This window comes from Prionailurus bengalensis, chromosome D1, assembly GCF_016509475.1.
Source record: "Prionailurus bengalensis isolate Pbe53 chromosome D1, Fcat_Pben_1.1_paternal_pri, whole genome shotgun sequence".
NCBI classification, from domain to species: domain Eukaryota; kingdom Metazoa; phylum Chordata; class Mammalia; order Carnivora; family Felidae; genus Prionailurus; species Prionailurus bengalensis.
The window spans coordinates 69,013,422-69,036,760 of NC_057346.1; the positions used below are offsets into that span (position 1 = coordinate 69,013,422).

Genomic DNA, 23,339 nt, shown 5'->3' on the forward strand with positions numbered 1-23,339 from the left:
GCCTCACAGGGGGAGTTCTTTCTGAGTGGAGAGCTGCCCCTCTGGGAGCCACTGCTGTTTTACACACAGAGCAGGGGCGGCTTTTGCTGAGGCTTATTTGGAGGAAGTTGATTGAACTCGAAAGATGCCAAGAGAACTACCAGGTAGGACAATCCCTGGGAAAACTCAAAAGGCCTGGAGTAGGATCACCTGGTAAGGAGCAGAGAGAACAAAATAAACCCCGGGTTTGATGGGGGCCAACTGTTCTGTTGGTACTTGCCTGGCAAGGGAACGTGGTATCTCTAGAGGGTGGTCCGGTGCTGTGGAAACTCCAGCAGCCTGGAGCCACAACACTGTTTTCTCACTGCCCAAGCTTGCCTGTTCTCTCCCGGGTCAGCTCAGTTCCAAGAACCTTTATTGATGCCTACCTGGGGCCAAGCCAGTGATAGGCCCTGGGTCTCAGAGGTGACCAAGACATGGCTCCTGCCCCTTGGATCCCTGTTTCGTGATCCCTGCTATACTGGAGAAGTCCTGCACAAGCTATGTGTAGTATTTACCGCTTACGGAGTCGCTTTGCACCCCTCGCTAGGCCCCACGCTGTTCACACTGTATTTTCTGTGGATGGTGCCCTCTGGAGCTGAGGGGGTCTGGGCAACCCAGGAGCGTGGGCAGAGCAGAGATTAAGGTAGTCATCTGACAGCCAAGAGAACAGGGTGCTTCGGTGATTTTGACGAAGGTAACACAGGTGGTCTGTACTACCCTCCCTCTTCCCACCAGCTGTATTCGAAGCAAGGCCAGTCCAGGTGAAAGGAAGAGCCTATTAGCTAGCAGGGCGTTTGCGGAAGCCCAGGGTAGTCAAGGAGCAAAGCAAGGAGGGAGGTCCACGACCGTTACAGGAAGTGCCATGCTGCTCCCGCACTTTCAAAAGGGGAAGCTGAGGCTTGCTTTCCAGCTGCCCAAGCCAAGGAGCCGAGGCCCAGCCCCAGCCTCTTCCTTCACACTAAGGTTCTAGCGCCCAGGTTTTCATCTAGCAGCACCATCACGCCCTGCCTTCATTGGCCCTCCGCTGGTCTGGGTGGGAGCGCCCCGGGCTCCCCGCGCTGGGGGCAGGCTACAGCCCACGTGCGCCCGCGGCATACGCGGTGACAGCTGGCCCCATGGGGGCGGAGCGGGCGTGGAGCGGGGGTGGGCTCCGCGCCGCACTGCCATTGGCCGCGGGCCTCGGGTCGGGGGCGGGCCGCACCCCCGGCTGCTCTGTCATTGGCCGCGCCGCCGATGGGGGCGGCTACCAGCCGGGTTGGCCGCGCCGAGCAGAACTGCAGGCGCTAGCCCGGCTAAGCCTGCGCGGGGCTGCCTCGGTGGCTCCCAGCTCCGCAGGCCGCCTGCGGGTCCTGAGCGCCGCGTCCGCGGCTCGAGGCGAACGCAGAAGCTAACCCGAGGCTCGGCGGCCGGAGCGGATCTCGGTAAGGGGGTGGGGTGGGGAACCGGGCTCCAGGGAGGGTGGGCGGGTGGGGACCGTGGGCAGCCGAGCCTGGACTCTGCGCCCTGGCCCGCGCCGGGGAGAGTCAGGTGCGGCCGCAGCATCTCTTGCCTCAAACCCACCCCTCGGGGAGCCCGGCAAGCAGGTGGCCCTGCCCCAGGGAGGCCGGGGCTGCCCGATAGGTCTCGGAATCGATTAGAACGCAATTAAAACTTGCCACTCTAGCCCGAACTACCTCTTACTCCTCCCCAACAACCAAACCTTGTAATTCTAAGCCTAGAAAACCCCCCAACGTCAACACAGAGTGGGCGCCACGCGCCAGTAGTACCGCATGCCACCGGGGCAGATCATTCCCAAACTTTGCTTTCCCATAATTTGGGCTCCGCTCTGTTCACGCTCTTTCCCGGCTCTTCACTGGGCACTCCCCTACCCAGCCCCGGTTCTCCTCCCTCCTTAACAACAGGAAGTTAAGTTGGGCCAAATGTCAGTGGCCTGCCTGGCCTCCTGCGGGCTGGGTTTGGGACTGAGTCTGGGGCGGGTGGTGGAGGTGGCCAGGGGGCCGTGGCGCTGTCCTCTCTCTGCCGCATACCCTGCCCCCCCCCCCCCCCGCCCCCTGCAGCCCAGGCGCAGCCCAAGCGCACCCAGGTCCGGGAGCACCCCACCGGGCATCTGCCGCGCCTGCCGTGCTGTTGCCAGACTGGCTCTGAGGGGAAGTGGGGCCTTGCCCGAAGTCCCTGCCACCATTTACCTGGCTTCCAGACTGGAGCGGGTAGGGTTAACTTTATCCTAGGCCGGCCTCCCTCCCTGCAGAGCAAGGAATCGCCTTTGCTGGATGGGGAAGAGGCGTGTTGAAACCAGAGTAAACGTGTGTCTCCTTCCACATTGTTAATTCTGTAACCTGGTTCTTAAGGCCAAGAGAGCTTTTCTTTGGAAGCCTCTCAGGCCTTAGGGGGCTTGGGGTGGCAGTGTGTGGACTCTTTTGCTGTCAATCCCGCTTTCTCACGATAGTCTTCTGTGGTTTCAGTGAAGGGTGAAGTCACTAACCGGCCCCCTTCTGGGCAGGTCCCTCAGGAAGAAAGCCAGTAGCCGGCTGGCCCTCTGATGTTTATGTGCCCGGGGGCTCTGGCACCTGGGCCAGCTCTGTTTTTGTCTTCTTGGCAGGGGAGGCAAACCCAGCAAGGGGGCCTCAAGTCTCCAGGGAAGCCCCCGATATTCTGAAGACTATTTTTGCAGTAGGAAGTTGCCTTCAGGCAGAAGGCAGATTTACGAAGTGCCTACTGACAGGTCCTGTCCTGTGGCACTTTTGCAGCAGATTGTGTGGTTGCTCTCCAAAAACTCTGTTTTTCTGTCCTCATTTTAGTCTCAGGTAGGGTAAGTGCCCAAGGTCCCACAGAAAGTGGCTGAGGTAGGATTTGAACCAGGCTCTGCCAGAACTAAACCCAGTACTCTTCCTGCTGCCCTGTGGCTGTGGAAAGTGAGGTGCTACAGAATCACGCCTCCACTGTGTGCTGATTGGAGCCTCGTGGCCTCTGAAAAGATTCTGTCCAAAGATTCGGGGGCTCCTGCTTTGGCAACGCACTTGAACTGACCCTGCTTAACCCAGGTTGTTCAGCCTGCAGACAGCTTGCTCAGTCTGTCCTCCAGTCAGGGATGAGTGGCTGGTGTTGGTCAGGCTGAGATGGGGAGGGATTAGCGGCTGGTGTTTGGGTGTTATCTGGGGGGTGAAGGCGGAGAGTGCCTCTGCCACTGACTTGGTCTCACCCCTGAGAGTTGGCTCCCGGGACTGTCTAGGAGGGCTATTACCTGGAATAACCTCTACCCCAGATCTGATTCTAGTTTTGTTTGTTTTATTTGCCGGGGCGGGGCTGGGGGGCAGTTGTTGAGGTTATGGTTGTAAGATGATTGAGATCCTCAGCTTGAGCATACCTTTCTTAAAAAAAAATGACATCACTCTTGTCCCTGACTCCTTCCTTCCTTCAGTCCCAGACATCCCAGGCTTTCTGCTCATCCCTCTCCTTAAAAGCAAATCATGATTAGCCAGATACCAACCAGTTGTACTTTAGTAAAAAGCATCTTATGGACTAAGGTTGGTTTTAGCTGTGGTCATCGGAGGCCCATTCCCAGGAGCTGGAAGGAGCAGAGGAACAGCTGGGTAACCCTCCCTCTGCCTATAATTGGGGCATGTCCTCTCTCCACCCAGGTCCCTACCCTCATCTGGGTGTCTCCCAACCACTGACCTGCCCCTTTCACTGCCTGCTACTGAAGGGTAGAGGTCTTGCCTTGTTGGTGGAGAGCCTTGATTCTGGCCGGAAGGGTAGGGTAGGAATGCAAGAGGTTTGCTAATCCTAGAAGCCCTGCCGGGGCTAAAAGTATCTGTTGTTTAAAGAGCCAGGGAAGGGAATACTGGGATAGTTCCCATTTTACAGATGAGGAAACTGAGACTGGGGCAAGTTAGAGCTCCTCCTCCCCCCACCCCCCGACCCCCATCGCTTGGCTAGTGAGTAACCAAGCTAGGATTCTGGTCTCCATCTATATGAATGAGGCTTATGTGGTGAATTAAATACCGAAGAAAGCAGGAAAGCCTGGTGGCTGCGCTCTGTACTCGGAGGGCTGGTATGTGCATCTCCCTTTGCTGTACTTCCTATTCCCCGACTCCTGTTGTAATTATTTGTGAGCAAGTCTTCCCACCCCACTAGGACATGGCATTGAAAACACTCACAAAACTTAACCCACTTATTTCCTGGTTCTCCTTTGTTCAGTATTGCCTTAGCCTTTTGTACCAGTTTTCATTAACCTATCCACCATAATGTACTGCAGTCCTCTATTTTAAAATATCCATGAACATTTCCAGACACAAAAGGAGAGAAAATAGTATAATGAGCCCCATCTACTCATTATCTAGCTTCAATCGTCAGCAAGATTATGCCAGGCTGGCTTCATCGCTCTCTTTTCTCCCCTTCTATCCTGAATTAAATTTTTTAATTTATATTTTAAAGTTTATTTATTTATTTTGAGAGAGAAAGAGGGAGAGAGAAAGAGCTTGCACATGTGCAAGCAGGGAAGGGGTAGAGAGAGAGAGAGGGAGAGAGAGAGAATCCCAAGCAGGCTCCGCACTGTCAGCGAGGGACATCGTGACCTGAGCTGAAATCAGGAGCCGGACGCTTAACCAACTGAGCCACCCAGGTTCCCTTCTTCCTGAAGTATTTGAAAGCCAATCTCTGGTATCCTGTCATTTTGCCCCTATATAATCCAGTATGGATCTATTTTTAAAAGAATGTTTTCTTTCATAACCACACTGCTGCTACTGCATGTAATAAAATTAACAGTACTTTGGTCTTATCTGTCTGTATTCGGATTTCCTTGTCTCAGAAAGGACCTTCACAGCTGGTCTGTTCGAATCAGCATCCAAAGTCTGTATGCTGCATTTGGTTGCTAGTCCTTCTATGCTTATTTTAGTCTGGAGCAGTCTCCCCTCCGCCTTTTACCCAGCCGTTACCCTCTGTTTTATGTGCCCACCTCCTCCCCCCGGCCACCAAACCCTCTGAGACTGGGATCCACATCTGTGCCGTGCTGGATGCCCTTGTGGCATCCGGGATGGGGCGGAGCCTTGCTGAGCATCCGTCCAGTGGCGTAGCCACTCAGGAAATGCATTTTGAGTGAATGAACCCCGTCCCGGGCTCGTGTGGCTGCCTGTGACTGTGTTTAGATAAGAGGTTAAAAAAAAATAAAAGGACTTGCTCGCGTGTGGAGGTTTCCCCAGCAAGCGTCAGTCTGTAAACCTCGTGAAATAATAGGAGAACTATTTTCTGGGCTCACCGCGCCGCTCTGGTTTGTGGTGGGGAGCCCAGACGGCCGCCTTTGTGCCCTGGTCAGCATTTGGGCTCCCCGGATCATGTGTGGGGCTGACAGGCTCTGAGGTCATTTCTGCCAGGGCTTGGAATCCCTACTTAGTCAGCCGCAGGCACCACTGCATTCTCACCCGGGCACTTGGTGTTCGGGCTGCACAGAGACCTCTGCCCACCTCTGTCTGCGCAGCGCTTCCTCTCTGTGCCTTCGCCAGCCGCCTCACCTGCCCCACACCTGGCCAGCTGTGGAGCCTTCTCAAGTCACTCTTCGTCTGCAGCTGGCCGGTTGGGACCGCCAAAGACGGACGCTTGGGACCTTTCAGTGTCTTGTCTGAATTTGCACCACCTCTGGCACCTTTGTGGGAATCCTAATGAAGGACACTGGAGGCTCCGGAGGGAAGGAAAGGTGTGCGTCACTCGTGGATTCCTTGTCGAATCTCCAGATGGTCTGATGCACCCAGCAGGTGCCCCCTCTGCAAACAGCCCTCAGAATGAGGAGGTTTTTCTTCTTCGTGTTTTTGTTGTTTTGTTCGTTTTTGTTTTCTTTTTCCCCACGTAGACAGTCTTTTCTGCTAGGTGGAAATATAACAAAATTAAAAATTTTTAAGTCCTTTTTTTTTTTTTTTGATAACCATGGGAGAGTCGATTTGTTTCCCTTTATCTTTAGTAGTCTTTTTAGCATTTTCTTCAAATTTTTAACACTAAAAATATTTTATTTTCTAATGGAAAATCCAAATATTTGGGGTTTTTTTCTTCTTAAAAAAGAGAATTTTCGGGGCACCTGGGTGGTTCAGCTGGTTGAGAGTCTGACTTCAGCTCAGGTCATGATCTCCTGGCTCGTGGGTTCAAGCCCCATGTCAGGCTCTGGGCTGACAGGTCAGAGCCTGGAGCCCGTTTCAGATTCTGTGTCTCCCCTTCTCCGCCCCCGCCCCTGCACGCTCTCTCTCTCTCTCTCTCTCTCTCTCTCAAGAATAAATAAACATTAAAAAAAGTTAAAAAATTTTCTTCAACGTGGATGGGTGGACAAAGTTATACATGCATTTTGTACAGCTATGTGTGTGGAAAAGGTCACAGAGCCATTGGCATTTTGGTATTTGCTTATTTTGTTTTATGACATTATCTTAACATACCTGGGCCGCCTCATTTAGGGAATAAATCTGGGGCTTAGGAGACAGGCAGCCATAGAACCCACGCAGCCTCACCCTCTCCCATTCGACCTCCCCCCCCTTTCCTTCCTGAGAATTTCATTCTGGTTTCCCTAAAATGAAATCGTTCTAATGTTAGGCTCTGATTTCGACATTTTTATTCAGGGAGGTTGAGATATCAGAGGAACACAAAATAACATGGTTGTTAAGGTAGGCAGGGCAAAGCTTCTGGCCCCAGTGGCCTGTCTTGTCCTCTGGGGAAAGCGCCTGACAGTCAAACACCCTGCTCCCCTCACTTTGGGAGGGGTGGTGGGTGGGAGTGGTGGTGGGGGGGGAGCTGACCACTCCCTCCACCATTTCTGTTTTCCTCCCTGCATTTTCGCCGGAGGTAGAAAACATGGCTGGTGTGCCCTGATAAGTCTCCTCCTTCCTAAAGCACTGATCATCTGGTCTCACAAACTCAGAGCTGGCAGGGATGATAGGGGACATGGGCCCTCTGATCACAAACAAACTTTCCCTGCAAGGCTGGATCACCATGGAGTCTGACGTTTGAGACCCTTCCCTTCTTTGTCAGCTGTTGAGGAAATGTCCACCTCTGTGTCCCCTACGAAGAGCCTTTTTGATGGCCAGGTGTGATTTCGTTTCTTAAATGCAATTGCTCTGTGCTCTTTGCACACCTAGATATTACTGTAGCTCATTCTGGGAAAACCTGGCCTGGCTGTATCTGCATTCCTTCCAAGGCTTGGTCAGATTTCTCTTTGGGGAATACACACGTAAAGGCAGGTCTCAGAATCGGGACTTATTTCCTGCTGGTTTGGGGCTCAGGTTGTTTTCTCCTTTCCGGGCCGTGAGGGATGTGCAGTGCAGATGTCCTTCCTGCTGGCACAAGAGGAGGGTGGCAAAGAGTTGGACAGTGGCTCTTGCTCTCCAACCTGCCACAAGAGAAGGTTTACGGGACGTTTTCGGGCATGAGCTCCTGACACACCCAGTCCAGAAGCCTAGCCACGCCAGAGGCAGGAGTGGGAGTTTAGGAACATCCTGTTCTGGCCTTGCTGCCGAACTATCGATGTGTTATAACAGATACGGAAACTACTTCTTTGCTCTCATGACTTTGAAAGGCTGGCCTTGGCTTCTTATCTGAGTGCAGACGGTGACTGGTAAAGATTTGCAGGATCTCGGGGTTTAACTTGTACCGGGGGCCAGGAGAATGAGGTGTCGGGGGAGGGGGCATGAAAAGGTTCTAGGAAAAAGCCACTTGGACCTTTTGGTCACCAGGAGAGCTGTTGCCTGGAGCAGAGTGGGCCCAGGGCCTGCGGGGGGCTGGCAGAGCTGCTGACCTACCCTGTTGGACAACTGTTCATCCTGGACGAGCAGAAGGGGGTATTGACGTGTTGTGTGTGGAGTTCATGGCCGCTGTAAAGTCAGAGCGCTGATGGCTCCATGTGTCAGGACAGCTGGGCTTTCGCACAGCTTGATACAAAGGTCAGGAGGCCCCTGCTTGAAGGAGGTAGGGGTCTGATAGCAGATGACACAGAAGAGAGGAATAGACAGGGGTATTGGGGAGGCCTCTTTCCAGACTTCAGAGAGAGGACTCGGTGTATCACTTCCTCAGGGAGTGTCCTGTGGGGCTTGTGCAACTGGTTGGGGCTGTGGGGGAGAGCTCCTCGGCCTTCTGCTGGAGCCGCAGGACATGACTGTTGTGAAGGAAGAGGAGACTCTGGATGAGATCTCCAGCTTCCTCTGGATTCCAGGTTTGTGGCAGTTGGAGGCCCAGGACTCCTGCTCACTCTGGGTTTCCATCTCCATCTTGGGTGTGTCTGTTATCTTGTACCTGACATCACAGACTCTCTTAAAAAAAATGACTCACCCGCCCACACACAGACACACACAGATGCTCAGCACTCGCCCCCACACACATGAGTACATGATGGTCCCATACTCACTCAGGACAAAGGTAATTCAATGAAAAGTCTCTCTCCCTCCTGCCCTCCAGCCCTCAGTCGTCTTCCTCGACGGCATTGGCTGTCACTAGCCTCTTGTGGACCCCCACAGACAGAATCTAGGCATCTGTTTGTGCCTGTTTCTCCCCTTTGCTCCTCTTTGGACCTGCTGGGAAGCAACCAGGGTGTGAAGAGGCAGGGCCCACGGGGCCGCTGAGCCCCAGCAGTTATTTGTATTAGCTGAAGCTTAACTGTTGTCCTTCCCCCTTCCTGTGTCCCCTCTCCCCTTGTGGAATCTCCTTGTGTGTGATTCGTGGGTGTAGAGAGCCTGGACATTGAGAATACACCTCGGGGGCCTTTTCTGGATACAGGTGATACAGGCACAAACAAACCATCCTGCTAAGACAGATCTGGGTTCGAATCATAGCCATGGGGCCTTGGGCAAGTCCACGAACACTAGTGTATTTGAGTCTATGTAAAGGAGGTCATTATACCCATCTCAAGGGGTAGATGTAGAGATGAAATTGGAATATTTGTGAAGCACCCTGCATAGATAGGTAAGCACTCAAAGGGGTCTTTACTTCCACTTTGAAGGAGCGGCCCATTTTCAGAATGAATGACACCTGCATGGAATCCTCTGGATGGCTTCCTGGAAATCCTCTCCGTGGGCTTCCTGAGCTTTTCTTTCCCTGCAGAAGAGGACTGGCTCTCTATTTTCTATCCAGTTGAGCTCCTCCCCACCACCTCCTCAAGCCCTGGGGAGCCCAGCCTCTCTGCACCACCTCCTTCTGGGCCCCTCCCCACCCCCACCAGCGAGCAGGATGTTGCTGGCTGCCTGGAGAGGGCTCTGGGCTGTTTATGGTTGCTCTCCAGGGTGTTTATGTTGTGATCTCTTCAGAAGCTCCTAGCATATGTCTGGTTATTGCTGAAACTTCATCTTTATCTTCAGCGCAAGAGAAGAGAGAGGCTATTTTTAAAGATGTTTAATTGGCATGGCTGCACAAAGCGGCCTAGATTGCCTCCAAGCTCTTTCCCCATTTTGAAACCTTCCGATCCAGGCGCAGAGACCTTATATGTCCTGATTTTAGAGCAGCACTTAAATTTGGCAAGCGGTTGTAATCTCTTAAAAAGGTAGGTCAGGGAAGCAAAGGCGACCAGCTGTCTTTTTCCAGGCTGGGACGTGAATGAAAGTAGCATTTCTACGTCCATAGAAACCAACACCTGCCCCAGCTCTGCCCCTTCCCTCCACCTGTGGTGGCGAAACCCCCTGTCCCCACATGCTGCCTGCCTATTGGCAAGGAGATCTTATCGTTACGTTTCCCTTTGGACTCAGGTGGGGCTCAAAGTGAGGAGGGAGTGGAACTAGGGTAGTTTCAAGTGATACCTTCCAGGAGGGAGGGAGAGAAGGAGGGAGGCCATGAGTTACAGGACCTTGGGATGTCAGACTGGAAGGGCTCTCTGAGGTCATCCAGTTCTCACTCACTCCTGCCACCATGGTTTTTACTTATGGGGAAACTGAGGCTCAGAGGCTTGTTGGTACTGAGCAGAGGCCAGAGAGGGGCAGTTCTTTGCTCAAAGTCACTCAGCCAGGTGGGAGCCAAGTCTGTTCTCCCTCCACCATTTCTGCCAGGCTGTGATCCCTCCTGTAGTTTGTCTTGGGCAGCTTTAATTGCAGTTGGCCTTCCCTTTTGAGGACGGGGCCCCACCCCCTTTCTCAGTCTGGCATGCTTCGAATTTAGGATGCATACTCTTGCAGCACTGGCTTGCTCAGCTGCTGGGTGCAAGATATTTCCCTATCAAAAATACCTCCCCCAGAGCCTTGGAGCCTAAAATTCCCACCTTTGTTTTCAGCCCTTGTCTCCAGAGGACCTTTGTTTAAAAAAAAAAAGAATACATAATTTAACTGGGAAGGATAGTTGACAGATTAGTGGATCTCTGATTAGCTGTCAGCTGAGGGCTGAACCTAAGGAGATGAGTCAGCTGGGAAGAGGTGGGAGGGGGCAATCAGGATTGTAAATAGGACACTGCTAGGGCAGGTGTGGAGCACCCCAGCCAGGGCTCTGGAGCACCACGTGCGGCTGCCGTGCTTGGGATGCCGTGCTGAATGACAGATGCGGAGCCCTCATCTAATGCACACAGGTGGCCTAGACAAGCGACTGATGCCCAACCACCAAGGTAGAGTGTGGAATGTGCTTTGGAGAGCCTCACAGTGTGGGGGAACCAGGGGACATGGCACTTGGTGGTTGAGATGGGCCTTAGGAAAGAGGATTTCCACAGCAGAGATAGCCAGCGGTATAGCACACAGAAAGGTGGAAGAGTGAGGCCACGTTAGAGGTGCCGTGTGGTGGCAACACGGGAGCTGCCTTGGGGGGCCGTGGAAGGCTAGAGTCAGGCCAGGCCTCAGTGCTGGGGGTGGGGTAGGGGGGTTTGTGCAGGTGTCCAATGCTCGTGGAGCATTGTGGGCCAGCCTCTGAAGTGACCGAGTCTCCCTTGCTTGTAGCCTCACAAGCACCTGAGTATCCCCTTCAGGTGGGTGCCGCCCTGGGTTTCTGGCGCACACTTTGAGGTCACTTTCCCGGTGAAGGAGGAAGCTCGGGCATGCAGGTGTGGCTGGCTTGATGTTTCCAGGCAGCTGGAACAGTGGGAGCTTGGCTGATCCCCCCCCCCCCCCCCCCCCCAGCCTCTGGCCAGCTGGCCGTGGGGAAGGGGACAGAGGCTGAGCTTCTTCCAACTCTGGTGTTAACCTGGCAGGTGGGAGACATGGCAATCTGGTGCACTTAAGGCTTTGGCATTCGAGCAGGGCTGCCGGCACCGTTGTCTGCCATAGACGTCTTAGAAACACCCTGGCTGTATGTGATGGGATGAATTGGTCCTGTGAGCAGCAAATGACATGAGTTTAGTGCCCATGGGAGCTGTTGATGGGGGTGGCTGGGGGGGTGGGGGTAGGGAGCACTGAACCAGCTTTCATCTTTCTTTTCTCTAGTATCAGTGCTACCGATATGAGACCACATTGGTTCATTGACGTGACTGATCAATTAATTGTTCCATTTATTCATTCTGCGACCAAGACTTCTGGAGTTTCCTTCACATGAAGCATGTTGCCACACTGGTGGTGGTCTTCAGAGGTGTAAAACCTTTGGCAAGCCCCTTACTTTCTCTGAGCCTCAAGTTTCTCTTCTGTAAGAGGGGAGTGATAATATCCACCTGTCAGAGAGGCTGTGAGGATTATATGGGGCGATGTGCATGGCACACTTCATGGTGCCCGGCACATGGTGGGCGCATTTGGTGGCTCTCCCTTCCTCGAGCCTATTTCTGAATTGGCCCACAGGAGTCTGAGAGCACAGATGTGGGCGGGGCTCCTCTTGGCTTCTGGCCTCCCATTTGGTACTGATCCCTAAGTGGCTTCTACCTTTAAGTAGTAACTTTTTAAGAGAACGGCTCAAAGCACCTGTGTGTTCAGCAAAGAAAGATGGGGGTGCCTTTCTTTCTCTTTCTGGTGACATCTTAGACCTTGGAACTGCAGGGCTGTTCCTTCGGTGACTGATTTCTCCACCGTGGTGGTCCAGCCTGGGCCTGCACGTCAGAGCTGACCTTGGCCATCTTTGGATGGCTCCCCCGGTCATGTCCTTGATGGCTCCCTGCAGCTTCCAGCATTTGGTCTCAGGCTTCCTTCTTGAAGCCACAGAGAATGAGTCTCCCCTTTCTCTCCACATGTCAGCTCTGCAGATACGGTTTTTAAATCCAATCTGTGATACCACCATTTGGAAGATGTACCACTATTCTGTGTACCTTCAAGAAAGAAAAAGTGCTTCCAATTAAATTGTGGAACACTGCTTTGTGACCGTCAGAAACTTTTATATTTACTGAAAGAATCCTTTTAGGCCTTAGACATAATTTTATATTCCATAACACTTGCATGTACATAAAAAGGAAACATGGGGCATGTGGGTGGCTCAGTCGGTTAAGTGCCCAGTTTCGGCTCAGGTCATGATTTCGCAGTTCATGAGTTCGAGCCCTGCGTCCAGCTCTGTGATGACAGCTCAGAGCCTGGAGCCTGCTTCGGATTCTGTGTCTCCCTCTCTCTCTGCCCCTCCCCTGCTTGGACTCTCTCTCTCTCAAAAATAAATAAGCATTAAAATATTTTTAAAGGAAAACAAATTAGTTAAGGCATTTCTAAAATATTTTCAGTTTTGGACTCTGACTCTTGCATTTCACTTTTTGACTCCCCCATCTTTGTGGCTCTTTTGATACATTATTATATTTTGGTAAAGTGATGATCCATTTCTTAATCTTAATTAGATGTTAAGGGGCTGTAAGATACATTCTGCTTTCAGACATTTTATAATTGAAGAATGTGCATCTGAATGCACATCTTCTAATTAGTAAAACATATTTAAAGGCAGCCCTCTTACTTTCTCTGGAATCTTCTTCCATATTAACAATCTGTGGTGTGGGTTCAGTTCTTTTTACCTTCCCTGTGGTTCTCCTCTGAGCAAACTCCCATTTGTTCATATTCTTCTAATACACTGAAGGTAGTGCCCACGCCATACATGGTATTCATGGTGTGGTATGACCATAGCAGAGGAAGGGAGCCATCACCTTCTTAGTTCAGGCCATTCTATTTCTATTAATGCAGCCCAAGATTGCATGAGCTTTTCTAGAAGCTACATCACACCATTGACTCACTGACATTACCGCAGACTAGATCTTTTTAACGTGTGGTGTTGGTAAGCAGCATCACCTCTGTCCTAAACGTGTGTGGCTTTAGAATTTAAATACAGAGCCTCCTATTTTGTTCCCATCTGATTCAGAACAGCCATTTCTGTTAAATTTCAACTTGTTAATTTCAGGGCAACCATGTTTCTTTGGGCTTTTTCAGGATCCTATTTGAGTATACCTTCTATAGCACATTACCAAAAAAAAAAAAAAAAAAAAAAAAAAATTAAAAGCCTGGGTGGCTCAGTTGGTTGAGCATCCGATTTCGGCTCAGGTCATGATCTCATGGTTCTTGTGTTCGAGCCCCGTGTCCGGCTCTGTGCTGACAGCTCGGAACCTGGAGCCTGCTTCAGATTCTGTGTGTGTGTCTCTCTCTCTGCCCCTCCTTTGCTCATACTTTCTCTCTCTCTCTCAAAAATGAATAAACATTAAAAAAAAATAATGGTAAAAAGTGTGCCTTCTATAGCATCACCCACATCCTGATAAATTGCTTATCAGGAGAGAGCCCTCTGGCACACTACTAGAGACCTCTCCCCTCAGACATCAAATCTTTGATCAGCTTGCTTGGGGAACGGCAGTGCAGGCTGCCCCTTTCCTAAGTCTCTTTACTGCTTTTATGACCTCTGGCCAGATGTCTTCTTGAATCTGGATATGCCACGTCCATTGGCAATTTTCCATCTCCCACCAAGTATCCTATCACAGAAGGAAGTGAACTCTGGTTGACATCACATAGTCTCAGTTCCCAGAGGGCCCCCAGACTGCTTTCCTGTGTCCCCAGGCTGCCCCACAGTGATGCAGTAGGAAGTGCATTCGTCTCATCTGCAAGAGTTTCCAGCAGTCACTGACAGTATCTAAATGTGTGTATTTTAAAAACCAAGCTCATCCCTGATCTGAGCTCCCTTTCTCATCTCCGTGTTGATCTGTACTTGTCAGTCTAAAGACCCCTCTTTTTGAGAGAGGCCTCTATGCATTTGGAGTAGAAACCAAGGTCAGACTTCCCGGGGCCCCTTTATGTCCCTGGACCTCTTGGTTCAAGATGACCGACCTGCCTTCTTGCCCTCTGCCCTCTGCCGTGTTGCCACAGCTCATCCCAGTCTTGCCTCCTCTGGCTGACACGGGGCCAGGCCTCGCATCACTGTCTCTTAAGGTCTTCTTGGTTATGCATCCTTCATCCAGTGATGGGATGTGGGCCTTTTGACAAGCGGCCTTGTCTAGGCTTCCCTCTGCAACCACATGGCTTCTATTCTGCAACACTTCATATAGTGGTTACCTATGCGCCAAGCTCTGGTATAAGGGCTTTGTAAATATAAACTCATTTAATTCTTGTGCCAACCCCACGAGGTGAATATTGTCATCCTCCCCGCCCCCCACTTACCAGTGAGGAAATTAAGGCGCAGAAGGGTTAATTGACTTGCTCGAGATTTCACAAGGGAAAAGGGGGGAGTTAGAATCTAGCCAGTTTGTTCCCAGAGTCTAGCTCCCATTCTCTATGGTGAGCTTCCTGCTTCCCCTTCCTAAAAGGCCCTCCTCCTCTCCTCCTCCTCCTGCTTCCTCCCCTTCCCTGCTCCAGACAGCACCCCTCTCCCTCTCCACTCCACTGCAGAACTAGAACTGTAATTCAGAGTCTGAATCATTGACTTCCTCGATCTCAGGTCCTAGAGCCCTTGCATTCTCCCAGCCACGTGAAGTCTGTTTTCTTACAGTCTCGGGCACCAACTTCCCCTTCTTGGTCTCTCTCCAATTTCAGAGGAAATGATTGCTTTTCCTCCACAGTTCCTGTGTCCTCCTGGTCACTAACCCATTCTATTGTTGTGGGGATTAGATTAGTCCTGTTTCTATGGATACTTCCTTTCTCTTCTGGAAGGTGAGGCCAGTCAGAGACTTAAGCCAGTGGGCTTCCACACTTCCCTGTGGTGGTTCCCCTCTCCCCCCCACAAACCACCAGAGCTCATCTCTGGCTGACCTGAGATCCTATCAGCAACTGACCTTTAGGTGCCCATGGGGACCTTCCCGTTATGCCCCAGTTCTTCTCTGAGCACACCTGTATCCTGCAGAATATTTTCCTCTTTGTTTCATGCATCTTTTTTTTTTTTTAATTTTTTTTTTTCAACGTTTATTTATTTTCGGGACAGAGAGAGACAGAGCATGAACGGGGGAGGGGCAGAGAGAGAGGGAGACACAGAATCGGAAACAGGCTCCAGGCTCTGAGCCATCAGCCCAGAGCCCGACACGGGGCTCGAACTCACGGACCGCGAGATCGTGACCTGGCTGAAGTCGGACGCTTAACCGACTGCGCCACCCAGGCGCCCCCATGCATCTTTTTTTGTTACATAGAGATTCTCTATCTCCCCATCCCAAATCTGTTCCTTTAAGAGATAAAAGCTGGGCACTGAGAAGTGTGTGTCCTTTGCCATCAGTTACGTAAAGAAAAGAATAAATATTTATATTTGTGTGTATACACGTAAACGTTGTCAGGGATGAGACACAGGCAACTAATAATGGTGGTTCCCTGGTTCAGAGTGGGGACAGGGGTAGATGCAGTAGAAGGGACACATTTCCTGTATACTTTTCTGTGTTTAGATTAAAAAAAATTTTTTTTAATGTTTATTTTTGAAAGGGGGGGAGGGGCAGAGAGAGGGGGCAGGGACAGAGGATCCAAAGCAGGTTCCATTCTGTCAGCACAAAGCCCGATGTGGGGCTCAAACCCACAAACTATGACATCATGTCCTGAGCCGAAGTTGGATGCTCAACCGACTGAGCCACCCAGGCACCCCCATGTTTTGATTTTTTTCAATGTATTTACTATCCAAAATTAAAAACCAAAAAACAAAATAAAAAAGCCCACAGATAATCTGGGACCCCTGCTCTGCAAACTGTGGAAAGCGTGTGACTCACCTGGTTGAGTCAGTGCTCTGCCTCCCGCTACCACACTGGCCTCCGTTCCTCAGGTGCGCACCGGGCTAGTGACAGCCTGTTCACCTTACAGGGGGGATGGAAGGGGACCCTCTTTTAGAGCCTGGCACATGGAGGGCCTGCAGTAAACAGCCTCCTCCCTGACTCTCTTCTTCAAAGCTCGGAAGTAACTTGAGACTTTGCCGCCTCTCATAATCACAGTTTACTAAGAGCTGGTGCTCAACAGCTCTTTTTCTTTTTTGTTTAAAATTTCAATTTATTTTTAAGAGAGGGCGGAAGGGCAGAGAGAGAGGGGGACAGAGGATCTGAAGTGGGCTCCGTGATGACAGCAGAGAGCCCGACATAGGACTTGAACTCACAAACCGTGAGACCATGACCTGAGCCGAAATCAGACGCTCAACCCACTGAGCCACCCAGGCGCCCCTCAAGTGTTGGTTTTCTTTTTTTTTTTTTTTTTTTTTTTTTTAACATTTATTTATTTTTGAGATAGAGAGAGACAGAGCATGAATGGGGGAGGGTCAGAGAGAGGGAGACACAGAATCCGAAACAGGCTCCAGGCTCTGAGCTGTCAGCACAGAGCCCGACGCGGGGCTCGAACTCACGGACCGCGAGACCATGACCTGAGCCGAAGTCGGCCGCCCAACCGACTGAGCCACCCAGGCGCCCCACAAGTGTTGGTTTTCTGCTGTGACTCACCTAAAGACTCGCACCATGGTGTTTTTTCCCCTCCTGTTGAATTCCAGTATTTGAGGAAATTGAAACACTCTGAATGTCTGGGTTTGTCTCCAAGAACTATGCACGTTCCTTTTCCAGACCTGCAGGACTTTACAGACCATTTCCTTTCCCATCATATTCCTCTGCCCAGCTCAGAGGGGTATAATTAGAATGGGTCTAACACCCTGTGAAAACACAAGCCCACGACTGGATTTGCAGATAACCAAAGTCAGAGCAGACCCTGAAGACAAAATGTAGGGCATTGGGAGTAGCCAGTCCAGGCACCGGTAACTGAGGAAATGACCTGATTGGGAAGGTGATTTGTCTACCTTGGGCAGTTAATGGCAAAGCATGCTTTGAGCATCTACTGTGTACCCCAGACCCCGTGCTATGGGGATGGCAGTGTGGGTAGGGCCCAGCCTCACCTCCCAAAGCATTCACCACACACTTGGGAAAACAAGTCCTACATATTCAAAAAAATTAAGTAGGAGATTTTGGTAATGGTTCAGATCATAGAAGGCAAATCACAAGGTAGTTCGTGACTAATTCCATATGACTGGTAGAGATAGCAGTGGGTATGGGGAGTGCTCTCTAGGGGCTGGAGAAGGTCTAGAAAGCTTGGAAAGGAAGGAGGGAGGTTGGGGAGAGGAGGAGGCTGCATTGGATCTGGATCTAGAGGGGTCCAGCACTGATGGTACATGGGAGGAAGAAGAGAGCATTTCTAGTGAATGTACCAGCTTGGGAAGATGAGAAATGGCTTGGTTTGAAGGTGAGCAGAAGGAGATGAGGCTGGGCAGAGGCATGTGGCCTTCAGGCCTTCAATATGCAGGGATAGAGGGAGTGTGTGTGTGTGTGTGTGTGTGTGTACACGCATGTGCTCCAGTCCAAGTTCAGGGGTAGGAGGATACGGGCCCAGGGTCTCTTAGGGAACTCTTGTAAATCCTAGGGGGAATGACGAAGAATTGGTTGACGGCTGTACATCTTAATCTTAAGCAGAGGTCTACAGCCTGTGCTCTAGAAATGTCCTCAGGAGCAGAAAAGGAAGTCAGAGGAATGCTAGCCATTCCCCCACCATTGTTCTATTTGAACATTTTTCTTCTTAGGCATGTTAAATGTCTGGCCATTCAGCAGGTATTTATGAGTTCTTATTCTGGGCCAGAAGCTGTTCTAGGTGCTATGGTTACAGAAGGGCAAGAGAAAGGTAAAATCCCTTGCCACATAGACCTTCTGTTCTGGGAGAGGGGGAGGGACCATAAACAATCAGGTTATGTATGGGGTCAGGTGATAAGGTGGAGGTAGAGCCCTAAGCAGGTAAAAAGATAGGATGTGCTGGGGGCAGGTGGAGGGAAGCAGTTGAGGGGAGGGCTGGAATTTTAAATGGGGTGGTCACTGACTTGCCCTGCCCCTGGAACTTAAAAGGCAGCAAAAGAGAGGTGTGGGGCCAAAGGGAAGGAGACCAAGCCAGATCCTGCAGGATCTTGAGTCCCAGTTGATCCTCTTCCACCCACTGGTGGCTTCAGCTCTAGGCAGCAGGGAGCCTTTGAGTGTGCTTGAGCAGAGGAGTGCCATGTATAGTAAGATATCCCTGATGACTTCGTAGAGGATGGGATATAGGGGGCTCCAGCAGAGAGGCTGGGCCGGAGGCTGAGATTCCAGATGACTAGGGCCTAAAAAAGCCCACTAGTTTCATACCTCTGACTTTAGTACAGTGGGGCAGGGCTAGGAAGTAAGAGCCGTGGGGCAGGGGTGAGGGGGATAGCAGGTACTGGCAGAAGGGGGGTGATGGCAGAGTTTAGGTTGGAGGGGGAATGATGAGAAATGCACTGAAGTGTTCTCAGAATTTAGGGCATGGGGTCAGTTCAACATTCTTGCTGTGACTTTTCTTTATTTTAGAATAATACAGCGCTTAAGAGTGTGGGCTCTGGGTTTGACTCCTGCCTAAGTGACCTTGGAAAAGTTACTTAACCTCTCTGTGCTTCAAGCCCCACACCTGTAAAATGAAGATAAAGAAGTATTTACCCTATAGGTGCATTTTTGACAGGATGAAATCGGCTACTGAATGTAGAATGCTTGGAACATTACCTGGGGTACAGGAAGTACCATGCAGAAGGTGATTTTCCGGTGGAAATCCTTTGTAAAGTCATTTATTCAACCACCGCTTCTGTGTCTACGGTGTGCCAGGTGCTGCACTAGCCATGCTATCTTATTTCATCTTTGCAACAACTGCCCGAGATAAGCATTGTCAACCACATCTTGTAGATGAGCAAGCTGAGGCTCAGAGACACTAAGATCTGCCCAAGGTCACACAGCCAATAAGTAGCAGAGCCAGGATTTGAGAGGTTTCCCTCCCCCCGCCCCCCACCATCTGACATTAAAGTACCTTTTATAAGAACCGTTATCCCAGGAGTGATATGTTATATAAATGTATACTGACATATAGGCTACATCAGTCTCCCTTGGTATGTGGTGCTGACATGGAGCCTTGGGGAATATAGAGGTGTGGCCAACTCCCCAGGTCCGCCAGGGGCCACGTCAGAGGTGAGACCCTGGGCCGGAAGTCAGAGTTGCACATGGGTGAGTAAAAGTTAGCACCTTCCCCCAGTGACTCATCCTCACAGGCCTTATCAGAGCTTTTCAGCCACCTGGAGAGTCTGTCTGAGACCTGTCTTGGTTGACTCAGCCCCTGGTGTGCTGGAGGAGCAGAGTCTGATGGGTTTAAATCCCAGCTCCACCACCCCTCAGCCATGTGAGCCAGAGATAGGAGGGAATTTCTCTGTGTCTCAGTTATGTTCTCTGCAAACCCTTGTAGGGATTTTGTGAGAGTTAAATTAGGTTGGCCGTGCAAAGACTCAGAACTCCCTGGCCCCAGGAAGCCCTAAGAGTTAGCATTATGTGAATTATTATCTTATAATGTTATAAAAGTCTCCTGTGACCTCTGAGGCCAGAATAAAATGTCCCATCCCCTCTGGATGATCCCTCCAGTCACATTTTGTTTTGCCTTGTTATGTAAATGTGAGTGTAGGTCTTTGCCAGACCGTGAGTGCTTGAGACCAGGGAATAGGTCTTCATGGTTTTTGTTGTTGTTTGTTTGTTTGTTTGTTTTTAAATCCCTGGAGACTTGTCCCTTGTCCTAGATGATGTTGAAGGAAGTTTGCCAAATGGAAAGGGTTCCTAGTTTTCCACTTCCCTCGCAGCTGCTTACTCTGACCTGCAGACCCCACTTCCCAGGATTATGGACAATGTCTGATATTTCGAAGGGTGCTTTATGGTTGGCCAAGCACATTCACATTCATACTTTATCCAGTCTTCAGCGTTATTCCCTGTGACCATTGACTCTTATCCCCATTTAATGGGTAAGGAGACCGAGCCTCTGCAGGGTTGGGTAATCTGTCCACAGACTCTCAGGCAGAAGGTAACAGAACAGGTGTCTCCCTGCCCATCCCAGGAAGCCTTGGTCTGGAGGCTCAGATTGACCAAGCCTCTCCATGAATTCCCCTGTGCCCTTCTCCTGAGGAGAGCTGGGAGGAGAACTTTACACAGTTTCCTCCTCCTCCTCCTCCTCCTCCTCCAGGTCCTGTTACTTCCAGAAAAGCACGTAACAGTGGGCCTGAGCTGAGCCAGCGATCGGAGTTGCTTAAATCCCCCCCACTCCCATTTCCCTTCCCCATGGGTCTGAGGCTCGGCTGGGGCTCTGGGCTTGTGGGGAGCAGAGACAGTGGGGAGGGCGTTGTAGCTTGAAGCGTTTGGAGCCGTGCCTGGAGCACAGACAGTCCTTGGAGGAACCTGCAGCTGGAAGCGGAGGAGGCTGGCACCTGTGCTTCTCCCAGGAGGAGGAGTGGGGCTAGCTGCAGGGCCCAGAACCGTGTTCAGGGTGCAGGGGAGATTCCCGGGGGTGTCACAGGAGAGATGCTGGGGGCAGTGGCAGCGGCACTTCCTTTCTGGGAGGCAGACAGGCAGATGATCCTTCCAGCAAGGTGGGACGAAGCCCAGGGCTCCGGGACAGACTGTAATCCAGACCTACGAAACTCCAGACCTATTGCTTAAGTGGAAGAATCTTCTGTTCAGTTCAGCCTAATAAGCAGTTATTGAGAAGTACCTATAATGTCCCAGCCGATGTGGGGAATACAGAGTCAGTGAACCAGGGACTCAGCCCTGTGAGGAGCTCAAGTCCTACAGCTCCCTTTTCACCTCTTCTCCCTCCTGGGAGCCTTGAATGTTGGGTGGCAGTGGGGATACTTCCGTGCACGGGGCTGCATTCAGATTCCTGGCGTCCCAGAGCTGAGGCTAGAGTTTGGGCCTGGCCGGTTGGCAGGGCAGTGCGGGCAGGGAGCTGGCAGATCACCTGCTCGTCAAATTGGGTGCCAGGCCTACTGTGGGGACAGAGGGGTTATTGGGCCTTTACGGTTGGGATCCCTGGTTCCCTCCAGGATTGTCATATGACCAAAGGAGCAGACACAGGAGTGTCTCTGGGGTGTGGGTGAGAAAGATTGTAGGTGGAATGACCTCTAAGACCATGGCTCTGGTGGCCCATCCCTCCCTCAGGCCAGTCCCCCTTCCTTTCTTCCTCCAGCCCGGTCAGTCTCTGCTGCTACGCGCGGCCCACCTGCCTGGTCATCTCCGCCTCCGGCTCCTTGCTTCGGTTTTCCTGGTCTGCGTCTCCATCTCCTAAGGCCTGGATCAGCCCTGCCTATTCCAGAAAGACTTTCTAAACTCTCTTAGCCAAAACTCCCCTTCCTTTCTCCATGCGCCTCCCGGGTGGAGAGCCAGCAGCCCCAAGCTGAGCTCCGCATTTACGTGTCATGTAATGTGTTCTGAGCACCTACTAGACAGCAGGCAGCACAGCGAGGCCAGGACTTCGGAGTCTGACCGGCCTGGGTGTATGTTCTAGCTGGGTGACTTGGGGCAGGTGCTCTGATTTCGGAGTCTCAGTTTCCTCTTCTGAGCTTGAGGATGTGGTCCCCACCTCACAGGGAAGTTGTAAGGTTCTGCTGAAATAATCCGTGCAAAGTACTTAGCATGCAGCTCTTGGCTCGCAGTAAATGGCTCTCACGTGGCAGCCTTTAACAGTCTTTGCCATGTATTGTTTTGTTTAATCCATACTCTGGCTTTAAAAGGTAGATCTCATCCCAGAAAGGGGGACAAATGAGCCTCCGTGCTGAAATGAGTCGTCCAGCGTCTCAGGACACATGGGCACTGAGGCTGGTGTTGGGGGGGGCCACAGTGTTCTTTCTACTGTCTCTGCTTCCCACGTCCAGCCCCGTTTCCCTCACTTTTGGGTATTCTTCACAGCCTCTGCTAGGGCACTCAGCAAATGTTGATTGAATGGTTGTTTTCCTGGCTGGTTTAAAGAGAACCAGGTTGGGGTGGGGGTGGGGGGAGGGGGGAAACGGGACCCTCTCGAGCATTCCAGCCTCTTTCAGATTTCTAGCTGACCCAGCAGAACCCTCCAGTGTACTGCCTGCCCCTCTAACACCAAGCAGAGCTGTGTAGCCTGCACCTAGCCCAGTGCGTGAAACCAAATCATGCCCTGAGGGAAAATCAGCCGGTTCCTTCTGATTTATTTATTTTTAAATAGCAGAGCTATTTATACTGCAAAGCTTTGAAAAGAAAAAGAGAAGTAAGGGAAATACCTGCCTGGATAATCCCCTGTGACTTGGGGCTGCTAGAAAACAAAAAGAATGGCCATTAGCTGGCAGATGGGCTCCAGGCAGAGTGTGGCGTTGTGAAATGTGTGCCTGTGAGGGTCAGTGGGAGAGGCCTCTTGGGAATGGCTTAGCCAACCTCCCCCACACCCACAGGTGCAGCCCTCACCTGGCCAAGGCCACTCTGCTCCACCTTACTGTAGTCAGGGCGACATGTTGGAAGCTACCTTCTCCGGCTGAGTCTCCGTCTGTACCAGCTGGCATTTGTGTCTCCATAGTCCTCACTCCGCTGGTTGTTTCCTTTTATTGCCTGTGCCGACTTCGGTGTCGGGCTCCGGGGACCTCGCATGCTGGTGTGCGTGTTCACTCCACGGCTAACGGCTGCAGGAGACGGGGAGGCGATCAGTGTGTTTTTGTTCTTTGTTTTTGCTCCAAGGCCGGGGTTTTGGTTTTTGTTGTTGTTGTTTTCTGTTTCTCTAAAACTCTTGAAACCACATGTGGAGATAGAGCTTCCTTTCCTGGAGGGAATCGAGAGGCTGCTGTTAGGAGGCCTGGGGTACAGGAGACTGTCTTTGGTGATGGCCCAGAAGGCGGTGAGACAACGGGACGGGGTTTAGCACAGGACTGCACCTGTAGCTGCACCTGGTAAGCCAGCATCTCTTGGGAACGGTGACTGAGAAAAAAACAAAAACAAAACCCCAGAGCCCACAGAACTCTCCCCAGGATCTAACAGGTGTGGCCTGGCTAAAACCCCCGGAGACATGCTGTCTCCATAGCATCGCACTGCGGCTCTTGGAGATGAAAATAACTAATGTGCAGAGAAGGAAACGTGCCCAGGGACTCGCTCCGGATATCCACGATGCTACCTGTCCTGTCAGTGCCTATGGCAGCCCCTTCCTCTGGGAAGCTGTCTCTGGGCAGGGGTGGAGGGCGGGTGGTAGATGAGGGGGCAGCGGCCCAGGACC

General features: G+C 51.5%; 1 protein-coding gene across 3 annotated transcripts in view; it reads left to right on the forward strand.

Annotated features, from left to right (window-relative positions):
• The first annotated feature begins 1,283 nt into the window (after positions 1-1,283).
• Positions 1,284-23,339, forward strand: part of MICAL2 (microtubule associated monooxygenase, calponin and LIM domain containing 2) — a 223,587-nt gene continuing 201,531 nt past the window's right edge. The window contains exon 1 of one of the 3 annotated variants that reach the window (XM_043580680.1): positions 1,284-1,442. The gene's annotated coding sequence lies outside the window, so the exon portion shown is untranslated. The remainder of the gene's footprint in view (positions 1,443-23,339) is intronic. The other 2 variants (XM_043580682.1, XM_043580687.1) reach the window with 2 other exon arrangements.